Source organism: Elephas maximus, chromosome 24, assembly GCF_024166365.1.
Source record: "Elephas maximus indicus isolate mEleMax1 chromosome 24, mEleMax1 primary haplotype, whole genome shotgun sequence".
NCBI lineage: Eukaryota > Metazoa > Chordata > Mammalia > Proboscidea > Elephantidae > Elephas > Elephas maximus.
Window position 1 is genome coordinate 39,691,503 of NC_064842.1, and position 15,842 is coordinate 39,707,344.

The window sequence follows — 15,842 nt, forward strand, 5'->3', positions numbered from 1 at the left end:
GTATTTCGCACTGTAGTAGGTATGAAGCTGCTGTTGCTGTTGTTAGGTGCCATTGAGTCAGTTCCGACTCATAGTGACCCTATGTACAACAGAACAAAACACTCCCCAGTCCTGTGCCATACTCACAATTGTTGCTAAGTTTGAACCCATCGTTGTAGCCACTGTGTCAATCAATTTGATTGAGCGTCTTCCTCTTTTTTGCTGCCCCTCTACTTTACCAAGCTTGATATCCTTCTCCAGGGACTGACTGGTCCCTCCTGCCAACATGTCCAAAGTACGTGAGAATTCTCGCCATACTTGCTTCTAAGGAGCATTCTGGCTGTACATCTTCCAAAACAGATTGATTTGTTCTTCTGGCAGTCCATGGTATATTCGAAATTCTTTGCCAACACCATAATTCAAACGCATCAATTCTTCTTTGGTCCTCCTTGTTCACTGTCCAGCTTTCACATGCATATGAGGTGATTGAAAATACCATGGCTTAGGTCAGGCACACCTTAGTCCTCAAAGTGACATCTTTGCTTTTTAATTAAGCTAGTATTACAAAAATACACTGTGCATGTGCCCTCTCTCGTATTCCTAAAGCATGTCTTTTCAAAGCTTTGAGAAATCCCACAGTAGAGTAACATGATTAACACAGCATTTCTTGAATTTCATTTGGCCCTCAAACCATTTTTTGCTTAACAACTATTGTCACCCTAGGGAACTAGTATTCTGCTGAACACACTTGGACAAATCATTGTTTTCCAAAATTTTAGTTTTTTAAAATGCTTGGCTTCTTCTCCCCAAATTTATCATCTTTGACAAAAAAAAAAAAAAAATTCCATAGACATAAAAAAGATTTAACAAGATACATTTAGAATAGTACTCTCATCAAGTACCAGAGCCATAAAGAGGAAAGCAATTTTAAGTATTTATGGAGTTTATAAATATCCTTCACTATTTGTGGGACAGCACAAATGATGGTCTGCTTTATTTATTTATTTACATACATTGGGTCGCTATGAGTCGGAATCGACTCAACAGCAGTGGGTGTGGTGGGTGGGTCTGTATTATGTGCCAGGCATTGGTCTAGGCACTGAGCTAGTAACCTAAATGAGGTCTTCAGTAAGTTCTCCACACCAACTCACCATGAGTCAAAGTGGCAAATGCTGTACCAGGTGGATGACGAAGTTGTGAGGGGACACAGAAGAAGGAAAGGTAATATTGCCTGGGTAGGGGGTAAGAAGGAAGGAGAATAGATTTCTCAGGGGAAGATAATATTGGTGCTGGGCCTTGAAGGATGAGTAGACTTCCTTCCAACAGGTAGAGAGGTAGGGAAAGGATACCAGGCACCGATAGGAGGAGCAAAAGGAGAAAGGAGAAAAAATATTCGCTGCTCCTTCAGGGCAGGTCAGTGAGGAGGGTTTCTATGAGCCACAGGTCATTAACCTGTCCCCAAGAGACACCAATAGCATGTGCTTCCATCCTATGGACCAGTGGGAAGAGTAAACTTGAGATGTGAGTGAAGAAGAGAAGGTTGCAAAGATAAGGTGATATGAGTTCACCTTCCTCCTTAGCCCCTCTCTCTAATCCCATAAAGGACTCAACCATCCTTTTGATAAACTGTATGTGGCCCAGGAAATGACAAATACAAGCATCCAGGAGCTGTAGTGCATGGAGGGTGTGAAAATGGAAGCTCCTCGGCCTTCTGGCCCTGGTTTGCCGTGGGCACGGCTCCATTTGTTAGGTGAGGCAGGCACACAGGCTTCCCAAGTACACCTTTCCTCTAAGGAGGCCTTTCCAGATTTCCAGGTTGAGAAACCCTTCACATGCAACACTTCACCCACACACCTTCCAATCACAAATCTCGCTCATCAGCACTTATCCCTTCCAATCACTCATTATGCCTTCACCACAAAGCACCCAGCAGATTTCTCCTGGGAAACATCCCCTCCCTCCTCAAGCCCCTTTCCCATCAAAGCAGAGAAACCAAACTCTGTCTCCTTCTCATCACAGACATAAAACTCTCAAGTAGTAACAGCTCCTAATACAGCACCTAATGGAATAATTAAATCATCCAGAGCAACAGGTACCCAGCTTCCAGCCGATACCACTGCAACCCAGCCCAGGATTTATTCCACACACATATGAGTGGCACTTCATCTCTTCCCATAATTATTCAGAAAGAATCTAGCATCTCATATCTCTGAATCGCTTAACAAACGGATTTTTATTTCCCAGAGGTCTTCATCAAGTAGGTCAGGCTCATTACCTCTGTTTTAACTATGGAGGAAAAGACAAGCAAATAATTGGACCAAGGTCACAGCAACCTGACACAGAACAAAGATGGACAAACTTCTATCACATCTGTTCCAGCCCCAACACACACATACCAGATGGCAAGACCTCAGAACATGCAGAGAGAGAGGAAGTACTTGAGCACAAAGTCCATGTGGTCTTTTAGGAGTATTTGTGCTGCAATGTTTTACGTTTTTGCATAGTGTATCAGTATCACATGACTTTTTAAAAAGTTGTGATGTAATTCACATACCATAAAATGTATCCTTTTAAAGTGTACAATTCAGTGATTTTTAGTATATTCCCAAGTTGTGCAACCAATGCCACTAATTCTAGAACATCTTCATCACTCCTAAAAAAAAAAAAATTCCATACTTATCAGCAGTCCCAGATGATTTCTATGGGGGGAGATGTTCTGCTTCAGGGTCCTAAGAATGGTGGTACCAAGGAAAGGTGCACGGTTTCAGCAGAGTTCTCCAATGAAGAGTGGGCTTAGAGCACAGAATCTTTGCCCTTGGCTTCCAGGTCAGCCGTTTGAGCCCCTCTGTGAATTATTTATGTCCATTCCCATGGATGGGTGATATACTGATCCTGCCTGGACCAGACACATCTCAGAGGGCAGAGGATGAGGGAAGGAGGGTACCACGCCTGCCAAGGGCATCCATCGTATATTAGATTCAAGATGATTACAGGATGATAGCTTCTTCCCTGGCTTTTTTCCTCTCCTGGCAAGATCTGATATAATGGTAAACTAGGAACACATTTATGTATACTATATCTGGCCTGGGTCAACCAATGGAAAAAATACACTGGGCACAATAAAAGGCTTGTGAATTTCCTTGTCAGTGGGGCTGAGATCAGAGCCCTGTTGTACATCAATGGAATCATGGTGGTCTGGATGTCAGCAGAATATGTAAAGAAGAGAAAATGCTCAGAAATTGTTTCACCAATGCAAGTCTTCCCTGAGTGCCCCCACACCAAGGAGCAAGGAGGTAATAAAATAGTTACTCCAAACCAACACTTCCTGAGATGTGAAGATGAGGCAGAGATTTTGCCATAATGTACTGAATAAAACAAGTGCCAACAGGGTCCTACATAGTTATCTCAAGACACCACAGGTGGCATGTGCACCAATACCATAATCATACTCTGTGACTAAGATTATCTGGAAAACCAAGACTGTCTTGACTTTTGCATGTCTCTTCTTCCTCTCCCCATGCCTCATACTTCTCAGCACCTCCAGAAATTGTGGACCTGCCTGGAATCCACAGAAACCAGGGTATCATTCATTCCTGTATACAACAATTACTTTTGAAGCATACTGTATTTGCCACATTCAGCAAATGGTCCCTCTTCTCAGGAATTTTCAATCTTGTAGGAAATTTAAGTCATGGCCAAGAATAACTACACAGCGGTGTTGAGTGAGAGGATGAGAGTTGGCCAGGCAGAAATGGATGGGAAGAAATAAAACGGGAAGAAATGTTGAGGAAGCAATTCCAGATGAAAAGAACAGTGTGTGTAAAGAAACAGAAGGATCGTGTGTGTTTGCAGGACTGCAGGAAGTCTGATTAAGCTGCAGAGAGGAGGATATGGAGAGGAGAAGTGGAGGACTGAGGCTAAAAATGCAGACTGATTTTAACTTTGAAAGGATCTGAATGCTAGATTGAGGAGTTCAGAGCTAATGGAAAATCATCCATAGTTTTATTAAGCAAGGAAGTAAACTAAGCCATGATTTAGGCTGAGTTCTTTAGAGAAGCAAAACCAATGAAGTATATACGATTTATTTATATACATAGAAAGATTTATTTCAAGGAAATGGCTCATACAGTTGTAGAAGCTGGAAATTTCCAAGTCTGTGGGTCAGGCATCAGGCCAGAGGCTTATCCTGACTCACATAGCTGCAGGGGCTGATGAACCCAAGATCAGCAGGTTGGAATGCAGGCTGCTGGCTCACAGGCTGCAGAGGCTGATATATCCCAAGATTCACAGGCAACTTGGGATTCATTAGCCTCTGTGAACAGGATTCATTGGCAGGCAATACAGCAGGCTGCTGGCTCAAGTCCCAAGAACCAGAGGTCGGATGATGATGAGCCAGCTGCAGGATCCAGGCCAAGCAAGTAAGGTTTACCAGAATATCCATATTATATATATGTATTTATATATATTGGATGCAGGCCAGACCCCAAAGGAAACACCCCTTACAACTGACTGGCTGATTACCTCAGATCACATCATGGAGGATGACTACATCATTACATAACTGCCAAATTACATCATTATATAACTGCCAAACCACTGAGAATCATGGCCCAGCCAAGTTGACACACAATCTTAACCATCACAATCAGGAAGACCCAGAGAGTAGCAGACAGACTAGATTCCAGTGGGGTCCCATTATGAATACAGTCATGTATTCTGATTTGGTCAAAACTGAATTGGGACTCAGATATGGTCTGAGTAACCTTGAATGAGTTGCCTAGCTTTGAGTTTTCTCATCTGTCTAATGAGGATCTGGGTAATTGAACTTCAAGATCCTTTTGTAGCTTTGACATGCCTTTATTCTAAGTCCAAAAGGGTGTGTCATACACAAGCACTTATAAAGACAATGATTTTTGTGTCCCAAATGTCTCTCAAGCATAAGCTGTACTCCACCCTTCCTTTCCCTCTAAGCACAGGGTCCACATGCTTACAATGATTTGAGCAGAGCCTTTAACAGACAGGCCCATTTTCATACTGGACCCCAGTCTGGTGATAAAGATGCTCATTCATCCTGGTACAGATACATGGCTTCAAGGAACAGAACTCAGCTTTTACATGCAATAGAGAACTGGGATGCTGGTACCTCGGGCAAGGAAAGTGATGGCAGAGAATTATCTGGGACAGGGAAAGGCAGAGAGAAGGAGGATAAGATGAAATCACTTTTAAATTAGCCTTAGTCATTGTTCTAATGTTAGCTTGTGGGCTGGGAGCTTATAGCACGGTCTATTTGTGGGGTTAGCTTAGGACACCCAAAACATTGTTTCAAAAATTCCCCTTCCACTCATCTCAATTTTCCCATACCACCTAAGTGCCCGTTTCCTTCTTTGAGCATCCCTACATACTGAGAATTCCTGAACTGAGTTGCTAAGATCATGTCATGATCAGAATTTCCTCCGAAGACAGCTTCATTGAGGACCACATTCAGAATACCCTCTTTCAAAGAATTTGAGACTTTAAAGTCAGATGTGGATTTGAACTGGGGAAATTCTCAAGGGTCCTTTAATTCAACTGAATAACTTAGAGTTGCTAGTGGCTCTATCAGTTTGGTCATTGTGGGCCCTTTTATCATTCCTGGCAAAGCCTGAGTTTCAAGCTGAATTCAGCTGAGTGGTAATGAGGTTGCCGAGGTTGCTGAGGTCAAAGCAGTAGGAAGCATTAACTTGTCAATTCTCAGCCTCATGTTGAGGGCACCTGATGAACTGACCCTGTAGTCTTTCAAGGTTGAGGATGACATTCCCTGATGGCCATTACTGACTGTTAAAAGACCTTGCTTAGATCAGGATTTTCAAGCTTGCTGTTAGTCTTGGAATCCTTTGTCCAAACAAAATCTAATGTGGTTCCTGAGGGGTTCCCTAGAGCAGAGTTAGAAAAGAACCGGCACAACTGGAGGTCAAATAAAGCCCACTACCATGAAAGACCCCTGCTGTTAGGAAGCTCGAGATGTCCACAGGTTATTAGTTTTGCTTGGTTGTTTTCAATTTTATTAAGTGTGGTATTATGAATAGTCTTGTATTCTTTGAGAAAGAATTACAAGGAAAAGGGACCATCTCTAAAAATAAATTCTGGCCATGCCTCCACTCTATGTTATATCAGCCATTATTCTGAGTTTCCCTATGTGATGAAGATTAAGCTCAGAACTTTAGCAGTGATAAGCTGACTATCCCAAACTAAGAATAACGAAAGGATCTTATCCATCAGAGACTATCATGAAGGTTAAACCCAACATTAAGGTTACCAAAGATAAACCTGTAATAGAATTACCCCCTTCCCTTCTGTTCTTTCTTGCTTTCCTTCCCCCCTCACTACCCCCCCCCCCCCGCCGTAATTTCAGAGTTTGAAGGATATTAATGGTAGTTCTAGTTTCCCACATGGTTTCATTACATCTTCTGACTGGAAATATTAGCAGTGGTATTAACTTTCAACACCTTTGTAAGAAAATCACCTGCTTAAGTCAGGGGTTAATAACTGTAAGGGATCACTAATTATTCTGAAAATTTTTATCCTGGTATCCAACGTGACCCAAGTCTTTAATGTCTCTAAAATGGCAGCCTCTAAAGACCCCAACTTGTTCCATAAACATAATGAGAGCAGCACATTAGTGTCCTGGCCATCTGTGAAGAAAGATGAGGGACAGGTGAAAAACAGACAAAGGAGAAGGTTGCAGAGTGAAAGGACAAAGTCAAGAGAAGTGAGGAAAGGAGACTAGCCAGAGAAATGACATCTCTTGGGTTGACTTGGCTGGGCCTCCACATCTCTCACCGTAGGGACCATCTGGTATGGAGTTCTAAAGTGATACAATCCCAAATTCCAGAGTAAGAGCCACATAAAATGAGGCATCCCACTGGGCCTGAATTCAACCAGCACAAATGCCAGGAACACCTATAGTTTGCCTTAAGTTTGTAACCATACAGGCCTGGCTGAGTGAACAACAAAATGGGAAATAGCATAACCTGAACATTCTTTTGTGAAAATCGGCTGATGTTCACAGACCAACTGGGAATGAAACTCTGATTGTGGTTCCTATATTCAACTCCCTGTCTGCCAGGGAGCTGCTTCCTACTGTCTCATTCTCTTTCCTCTGCCTCCAAACTGGCTTGAGCAATGGCTACAGAAGTATGTGGAGAAAAACTCTATACAAAATAGCTTTAAAAATTTCCAAATTCTCTCACCCAACAGGAGGTTCCTTTTTCACATAACTAAAACCTTCTTGACTTGCTGCGATTTGGAATAGAAATTTCCACTAGTGTCCAGGTGAAGGATAATTGAATTCCTATTTCCCTGGCTTGGTGACATTTGCCCTCAATGGCAAAAACAAAAGAGCTTTCGAGTATTAATGACACAGTGATGAGACACGGAATGGCAGGTTAAAGAGAGCATTGGACAGGGAGCCAGGAGAATGTAGCTGCTGTAATCTCTCTGCAGCTCAGTTTTCTCATCTTCAAAGGTTGTAACTAGAAGGTCACTAAGGGCTCTCCAGCTCTAACCATGTTATTCAATGACACAAAACCAGACATGACACTTGGCTGTAGTTAGGCCCCAAATCAGGTGCAGGCTGAGTATATTTCTGCATGCCAATTGGATAAACGTCTCTATGGAAGTTTTTCAAATCAGACATTTCTCCTGAAATTTGTGAATGCTTTAACCCAGTCTAGCCTATCAATTACAGAGTAATAAGGATTGACTGTATGGAAACTCATGATAGTGACCTACTGAAACTTCACTCAATGACTCCCAATTAGAAAGAGTTTAGAAAGAGCCATCTACATATAGATGTGTCCAAATGGTTTCCAGTAAGTTATTAACCCTTGATCAGCAATGTTTTTGTGGACAAGTGTAGCCTAGATAAAGAAAACTTCACCTGACCTCTCTCTGCAGCCTTGCCAATATCCCTTTATAGAGTGTACTCTAAAAATCCAGAAATGCTAACTTCCTTTTACAGCTGCCCACCCACCCACTTCTCCTTTTCCAGAAGAGGTTAAGATTGATTAAAATGAACCAACACAGGAAGCAAGAGTGATGACAGAAAGAAAATGAGGACCCTAGATAGCCCACAGCTTGTTGTCTCTGGAGGCAGGTGGAGAGGTGCCACAGGAAGCAGAGGGTGGTTTTTTAAACCAGGCTTGATGGAAAGCAGTGAAGCTTTCTATGGATGCTGCTGGAAGTAGGTCACTCTCCGCTACTCTGTGCTGGCATGAATAGCAATTGAGCAACTACACGAACATTCTATTTACCTTGCCATGGAGATGAAAACATTCCTGTGGGGCAAAAATGCAGCCAAAAGGTTCTGACACAACCAGAGAGATGAGGAGGCATTCAAATGGCTTCTGATTTCATCCAAAATGGTTTGCTTGTTCCTACCACAGTGTTTCTCTGGATCTTTTCAAACCTCTGCAAAGAGTTTATCCACATGATACTCATTAAAGTCTCATTTGAAAGGGGGGGAAAAAAAAAAAGCCCAAAGCTCTTTGAAAAAGGCAGGGTTATCTGAGCCACAGATGTACTGGGAAGAGGATTTTTAAATGTATCTAGTTCTATTCACCACTGCCACCCAACTGACCTTTGTAAATTGAGATAACGGCACGCATTTAACAAAATCTGACATCAAGTAAGACGTATAATAATATTTAAACTCTGTAATGTTAAAATATGTATTTACGGATCATTTCATACATTGTAATGAGAATAAGTCATTTTGAAGCCTGAGGTTTCACGATTGGAATTCTGATTTGAGCTTTGCAAGCCCTTGGGGGCCATTTCCCTGCAGTGGAAGCAAAATGGACACCTGGGTTTTGGAAAGCCAAAGCAGGGTGACAGCAAGGAGACTTCCCACTAGACCCAGTGAGGGCTCCATTCATTCCAAATCCTCCCTCTTGTACTCCTGGTCTTTTATTAACATTCAGGACCAAAACTCGTTGTCATCTAGTCGATTCTGACTCACAGTGACCCTATAAGACAGAGTAGAACTGCCCCCAACAGGGTTTCCAAGGCAGTAAATCTTTATAGGAGCAGAATGCCACATCTTTCCCCTGTGAAGCAGTTGGTGAGTTCCAACTGCCGACCTTTCTTAGCAGCCGAGTGCTTAACCACTGCACCACCAGGGCTCCTTTCATTTACACAGAGTTTATATGATTCTCTGGTCCTGAACCATTTCAGTAAGGTCCCCTCCATGGCTCCCACCTTATAAAAAGGATGAGAAAAGGAAGTAATAATGACAAAATATCACCTATAAATGATGCCCTGGTGGTGTAGTGGTTAAGAGCTTGGCTGTTAACCAAAAGGTCAGCAGTTCCAATCCACCAGCCGCTCCCTGGAAATCCTATGGGACAGTTCTACTCTGTCCTATAGGGTTGCTACGAGTCGGAATTGACTCGATGGCAAGGAATTTTTAGTTTTTTTATAAATGACTTAGAAAATATCACCTGTAAATGACTTACAAAAGAATAGTCCGTTGCTTTTCCTAAACTTATCTCCATCTTTAATTAGTTCTCATTCACTTGCATTTCTGCCTTTATCTATGATTCAATTCAACAAGTGATAATGCACTTATTATGTATCTGGTACTGCTAGGAAACCCTTTCAACATTCATGACTTCACTCAATCCTCAACGACCCTCTAATATGGGTATTTATGTGCCCATTCTACAGCTGAGGAAATCAAGTTCCAGAAAGGTCAACTTGCCTAACCAAGTTCACCCAATTAGTAAATACTAGAATTAAGAGAGAGAGATCTCTGCCAAAATCCACTCTGGCTATTTCTGCTTTAAGACCTGGCCATGCAGTCTTTCACATAGAGTGCCATGCTATCCATGCCCCAAGCCTGTCACAGAAGGCCAGCCCTAGTGAGCTGGCTGTCAGGCATTTAGCAAGGTAGTCATGAGTTAAAATGGGCAGGGTCCTATTTGGGATCAAGGAATAGAAATGAAGGAAGGCTATATGGCACTGTTTTTTTTTTTATATGGCACTGGGTCTGGGTATATTAAAATAACAGCCAAGCTTCCTTCAGTAGTAAACTGAGTCCTTTTTGGCAGACTTGTCTGTATAAGGGCCTCTTACATAAAGGCCGAGAGAGATTGCACTCAGGTGGAAACTTCCATTCTCATCTTCACCCTAGGGAATGAGGCTTTCCACCCTCTTCCTACAAAGCCATGAGCTCCCGTTGCTGACTACTAGCATTGCCTTTTTGTGTGCGCGCATACACACACACAGAGGGCCGAGGAGCCCAAAGCTCAGTGGGCCAGTCATTTTTCTAGGCTCTTCTCTCTAAGCCATTTCCTTCTACAGGAAATGGGGTCTAAATGACCTCTAAAGCCTCTTCTCACTCTGAAGTTCTCTGATTTTATTTTTTATCTTCCTGTGACCTACCACTGCCATACTAAGGGCTGGATGTAAAACCTACAAGTTGAAAATCCTAAAAATTAATTCTCAGAATGGCTAAGTTAGTGTCCCACTTCCATTCCAGGTAGGGAAAGATGGGCTGGAATTCAGCAAAGACCGCAGGTTCCTGCAGAGTGAATATGAGACGCAGTAATTATCTTATCCCTGCTATGTTATTCATCCTAAGAAAGGGGAGTAGAGAAGGGATTCCACAAAGACTCAAGACATGAAAAATCTGTTATTCTAATCACTGTGATACAACCTCCAAAAGGCCTTTTAAGGTCCATTTTTCATTCATCAGTCCTGTGAAGTAGGTTTTACAGAATTAGAATTAGAGCCAAAGAGGGTAAGTGACAATCTCAAGGTTTAGAACTAGTGAGATGGAGTTAACAGGGCTCAAACCCAGTGTTCTGACTCACAGCACAGTGCTCTCTCCACCAGACTATGCCATCTACCAAGACAATGTCTATTACTTACACTAAGAAATCTTATGCCTCTGTGCTTGTGTTTCAGCTTAATGAATTAGATGCACAGAAGATTATACATCAATAGTAAACAATGTCAGGAGTTTGAAGAGTTTGGGCTTATAGACTCTGGAATGAAATTGAGTTATTAACCAATTCACACTAGTATACAAATCACATGGCAATCGGATGAGATTTCACTGTGAAGTCATCCCTGGAGGATCAGAGCTGTTTCCCCCTCTCTCCGAGTCGGAGACTCTCTTGACACTGAACCCCTTTCTGGAGGCCGATTTGCATAAGCGCTCATTACAGAAGAGGTCAAGATAATCTCTAAATGACCCAGCAGAGAGATACCCTCATGGAAATGTTGATTGAGCCATCTAGTCCCTGCTGGGTGACTGATTTAAAAGTAATACAAGGTCACTTGATTCTAAGGTGTGTTGCTGCTCAGCTGGGAATAATACACATTGACAGAACCAGCTGCTGACATCTTTCCTCTTCTTCTTTCTTTATTATTGTCTGCTCTAGATTTTCACTACTTTCTATCTTAATTCTAAGGGCAAGGAAGAAGGAAGGAGGATTGACGCCTTTGGATTATGGTGTTGACAAAGAATACTGAATATACCATGGACTGCCAGAAGAACGAACAAATCTGCCTTGGAAGAAGTACAACCAGAATGCTCCTTAGAAGCAAGGATGGCGAGACTGCGTCTCACACTTTGGACATGTTATCAGGAGGGATCTGTCCCTGGAGAAGGACATCATGCTTGGTAAAGTAGAGGGCTGGTAAAAAAGAGAAAGGCCCTCAGTGATTGACAAGGTGCCGCAACAATGGGCTCAAGCATAACAATGATTGTGAGGATGGCACAGGACCAGGCAGTGTTTTGTTCCGTTGTGCATGGGGTTGCTATGAGGTGGAGCCAACTTGACAGCACCTAACAACACCACCTTAATTCTAAAGCCCTCCCTCTTCTATAGGCCCTGCACACAAAACACAGGTTAAAGGCTGGCAATGAGAAATAAGCCCTACATTATACACAAAAGATGTGTTTAAGAATATAAGGTGAAGTCTGTCTTCCATTTTGCATTCTGCACTGGCGCCTGTCCTTATGTCTGTTCGTCCTTCTATTCCTTTATTGTGCCAGCACAGCTCTGCTGTGTGTCTGAATCTGTGCATTTATAATATACACTTCATGATGCCAGAGAATGGTTTCCTCTTTTCCTCATCTCTGTTCTCAAGAGTTTTAATTCATGCTATGCACAGGCCCAGCATTCACAGTGTTAGGTAATGTGGTAACACTGAATCCGATGAGAATTAAGTGGGACAACTAATATTTAATTATTACTATTGTTCACACCAGCTAACTTTTACTGAGCACTTACCATGTGGCAGGCACTGAGTTAAACACATGCATTATTATCAAGCTACTTGACAGCCTATAAGGTAAAAAAAAAAAAAAATTTTTTTTTTTTCATTATTACCCCAGGATTAGGAAACTGAGGTACAAAGAGATTAGGAAGCTGGTGATAGGACCTTGACAATGTGCCTCTAAAAAGTAACACAGTCTTCCTGTAGCCTCACCAATTCCACTTGCCAAGTAGTAAGTGGTGAAGCCAGTGAGGGATCATCAACATCCAGGCCAAGAAATTGACTGCACTGCTTCCTACAATCGACCCAGGAAGGGCCTCTGTACAACTGTGACAAGAAGGTAAGTGAGGTTGTAGCCTCGGTATCATGTTGTGATCATGAGGATGAATAATGGTGACACATATACTGGGACCTGATAACCTATGTTCTTGTTTTTTGACCCTGACCTAGTCAAGAGTAGGAAGGCAGTATATGGGTATGTGTACAAACATCAGCCCCAAACACACACTGTCTATCAAACCAATCCACAATGATAACTAACGCTTATGAAGTATTTGTAAACTGACATACACTGTCTACGGACTTTTTAACTCATTTCATCTTCACAGGCATCCTATGAGGTGTATAACAATTACAGTATAGAGAGGTTAGGTAACTTATGTAGCATCATACATTTAGCAAGTAAAGGAGCCTGGGTACCAAACGGGATGTTTAGCTCCAGAGTGTGGGCTTTGAGCCACTATGCTTCCCTTCCCTATACCTATGGCGCCTCCTGACACATGCTCCCTATTATAAGACTAATTTCTAATCAACCAACTCGCTTACCATCAACTTGCCCCTTTTCTCTTGAGTTTCTGCCATACTCTTATTAATATTTTTGTATCTTAAATGGCATTAACCACTACTTGTCAATTTGTCCTACTGTGGTGGCTTGTGCATTGCTGTGATGCTGGAAGCTATGACAGCAGACTTTCAAATACCAGTATCTGTCTTGGAAGAAGTACAGCCTGGATGTTCCTTAGAAGTGAGGATGGCGAGGCTTCGTCTTACATACTTTGGACATGTCATCAGGAGGGACCGGTCCCTGGAGAAGGACATCAGGCTTGGTAGAGAGTCATGAAAAAAGAGGAAAACCCTCAATGAGATGGACTGACACGGTGGCTGCAACAATGGGCTCAAACATAGCAACGACTGTCAGGATGGTGCAAGACCAGGCAGTATTTCATTCTGTTGTACATAGGGTTGTTACGAGTGTGAACTGACTCAATGACACTTAACAACAGTAACAACAAATGGCATTAAAATTCCTCTGGAGTTCAGTATTTCATTTCAGCAAACCTCCACACATACTCCCACTGCAGGGTGATCCCCTAGCCCACTCCACCCCATGGATAGTTTTCCTTCTTGGCTGTTCCTGACAGAGCCTACCTATGCCAAAGATCAAGAGATTAGCAGACACAGGCGGTGTTGACATTTCCATTCCCCACCTAGTGGCACTGGCTTATTAATTAGGGGCTGCAACTAAAACTTGAGTTTTGCAAAATGAAAAAAATGATGCTGGGTTTTCTGCTTCAATGTGTAGAAGCATACTTTAAAAGTACACGGCTACAAATTCCATAAACAAGCCATTTAGACTGTGAATAAAATGATGGTAAATGGAATGAGTAGACATAAGTGAGGACACAGACAAATAACTTAGGGCGTCTACACCTTCTTCATCTAGTACTCATTCCGTGGCCAAAAAAGCACAGAGCTGGAAGGCAATTCTGTGCCAGGGTGAACTTATCTTCCCTGACATAGACCTTAAATCTGAGCTTGATCTTGGCTTCTTAGCAGCCAACTATGTCTCTTTCATTTGTAAAATTTCCAGTATTTTTTTTGGTTTGGTTTTCTCCATCTATATATATATACATATATATATATATATACACATATGTGTATATATATATATATATACATTTTTTTGTACCCTCCTTGGGAAATGAGTTCCATGTGAATACCTGCTGGGTGAAGCAGTACTTCCTTTCATTTGCTTTAAACTCATCTTACTTGGGTTTCAAACAGAGCTTTGAATCCTGTTGCTGTTAGTCACCGTCAAGTCGATTCAGGCTCCTAGCAGTTGAGTATTTGGTGAACAAAGTCACATATACTTTATGTCACAAATATCGATCATGTCCCTCTCTTTCTCTCTGCCTTTGGATATTGGAGACTCATTCATATTCCTGTCATCCGTATATGGATGTAGTGCACAGCATGTGTCACACTTTTTATTCTGCCTTCACAGAACCACACCCACTTCCTGCTGGCCATTATAGCTACCTTCCTGGGCATTTCTCTGAATTCATTAAATGTATTCCCTCGAGTGGAGTAATGCAGCACAGCAGCAACAGGGAGGATTCTAATATTGGAAAGCCTGAGTCTGAGACCAGGCTCCTGTACCCACTACATCTACGATATTTATGCCTCTGTTTTTCCAGCTTCCAAAAAATGCAAAGTGAAAATACAGGTAGAAATGCATAGAAACACATTAGCACTCTCTTATACTTGAGCTCTAAAAAAAAAAAAAAAAAAAAATACGTGAGCTCTAGTTATTATTAGTATTAATATTATTGTTAAAATTTAGTGACAGGAATAACTTATTTAATTCCTGGTAACATTTCAGTATGGTTCTAGATAAATACAGAGTAATCTGGCGATTTCCATGCCCTTCCTAAGAACACTTTGGTCCCCTTTTTAGCCAGGACAGTATATTAAAACCAAAACTAAAACAAAACAACCTGATTTCGTCTCATGGTGACCCCACAACTTTCAAAGTAGAACTGTGATCCACAGGGTTTTCAATTGCTGTAATCTTGCAGAACTAGATCACCAGGCCTTTCTTCTGCAGCACTGCTAGGTTGATTCGAACCACCAACCTTTGTTTGTAGTCAATTGCAAACCAATTGCACCACCCAGAAACTCAGCCAGCATATTAGGTCAATGTACTTAGAGAATGGTTTTAATAAACTCTGGGTTATTTTCCTGCATTATTGATGATACAGCGGAGAGCTGTTATTTTATAACTATAGCTACAGCCTTTATCTATGAGAGCATTGCCTTCAAGCTAATCACATGAAAATCACCTCCCTCTTTTCTGCCCTCTAACATAGATTCTTATAATCTTACGATCCATTCCCATCAACTTGTCTTTTTACTATCTACAGTGCCATCTAAATCATTTATAAAAATTATAAATAATACTGCTGTCATATTTGAGGCCTTGTGCCCAACAAATGGTGGTAACTTATCATTTAAAATACAAGTTTGAAAGCTTTTTGAAGATCTAAGTAGATCAGTATGTTTGATACAGCCCTAGAGAACACTGACAGTTCAGTTTGATTTCACTTTGGAGGCACCCACTGCTAGCACGCAGCTTACACCTACATGCGGTTCAGTTAGTGTTGAAGGATTTACAGATTCCATCCATGTTCGTCAGCTTTGATGGCCTGCCCCCAGTCAGGAGATCTGATCACCCAGAGTCCTTACAAATAGGGATCGTCTGCCAGATAACGTTGAACTACCTAGATAATCTGACAAAACCTTCCCAATTTTATCTC

General features: G+C 41.9%; 1 protein-coding gene across 1 annotated transcript in view; it reads right to left on the reverse strand.

The window, feature by feature from the left end:
- Positions 1–15,842, reverse strand: part of ASTN1 (astrotactin 1) — a 392,406-nt gene that overhangs the window by 265,369 nt on the left and 111,195 nt on the right. The gene's annotated exons all lie outside the window — the stretch shown is intronic.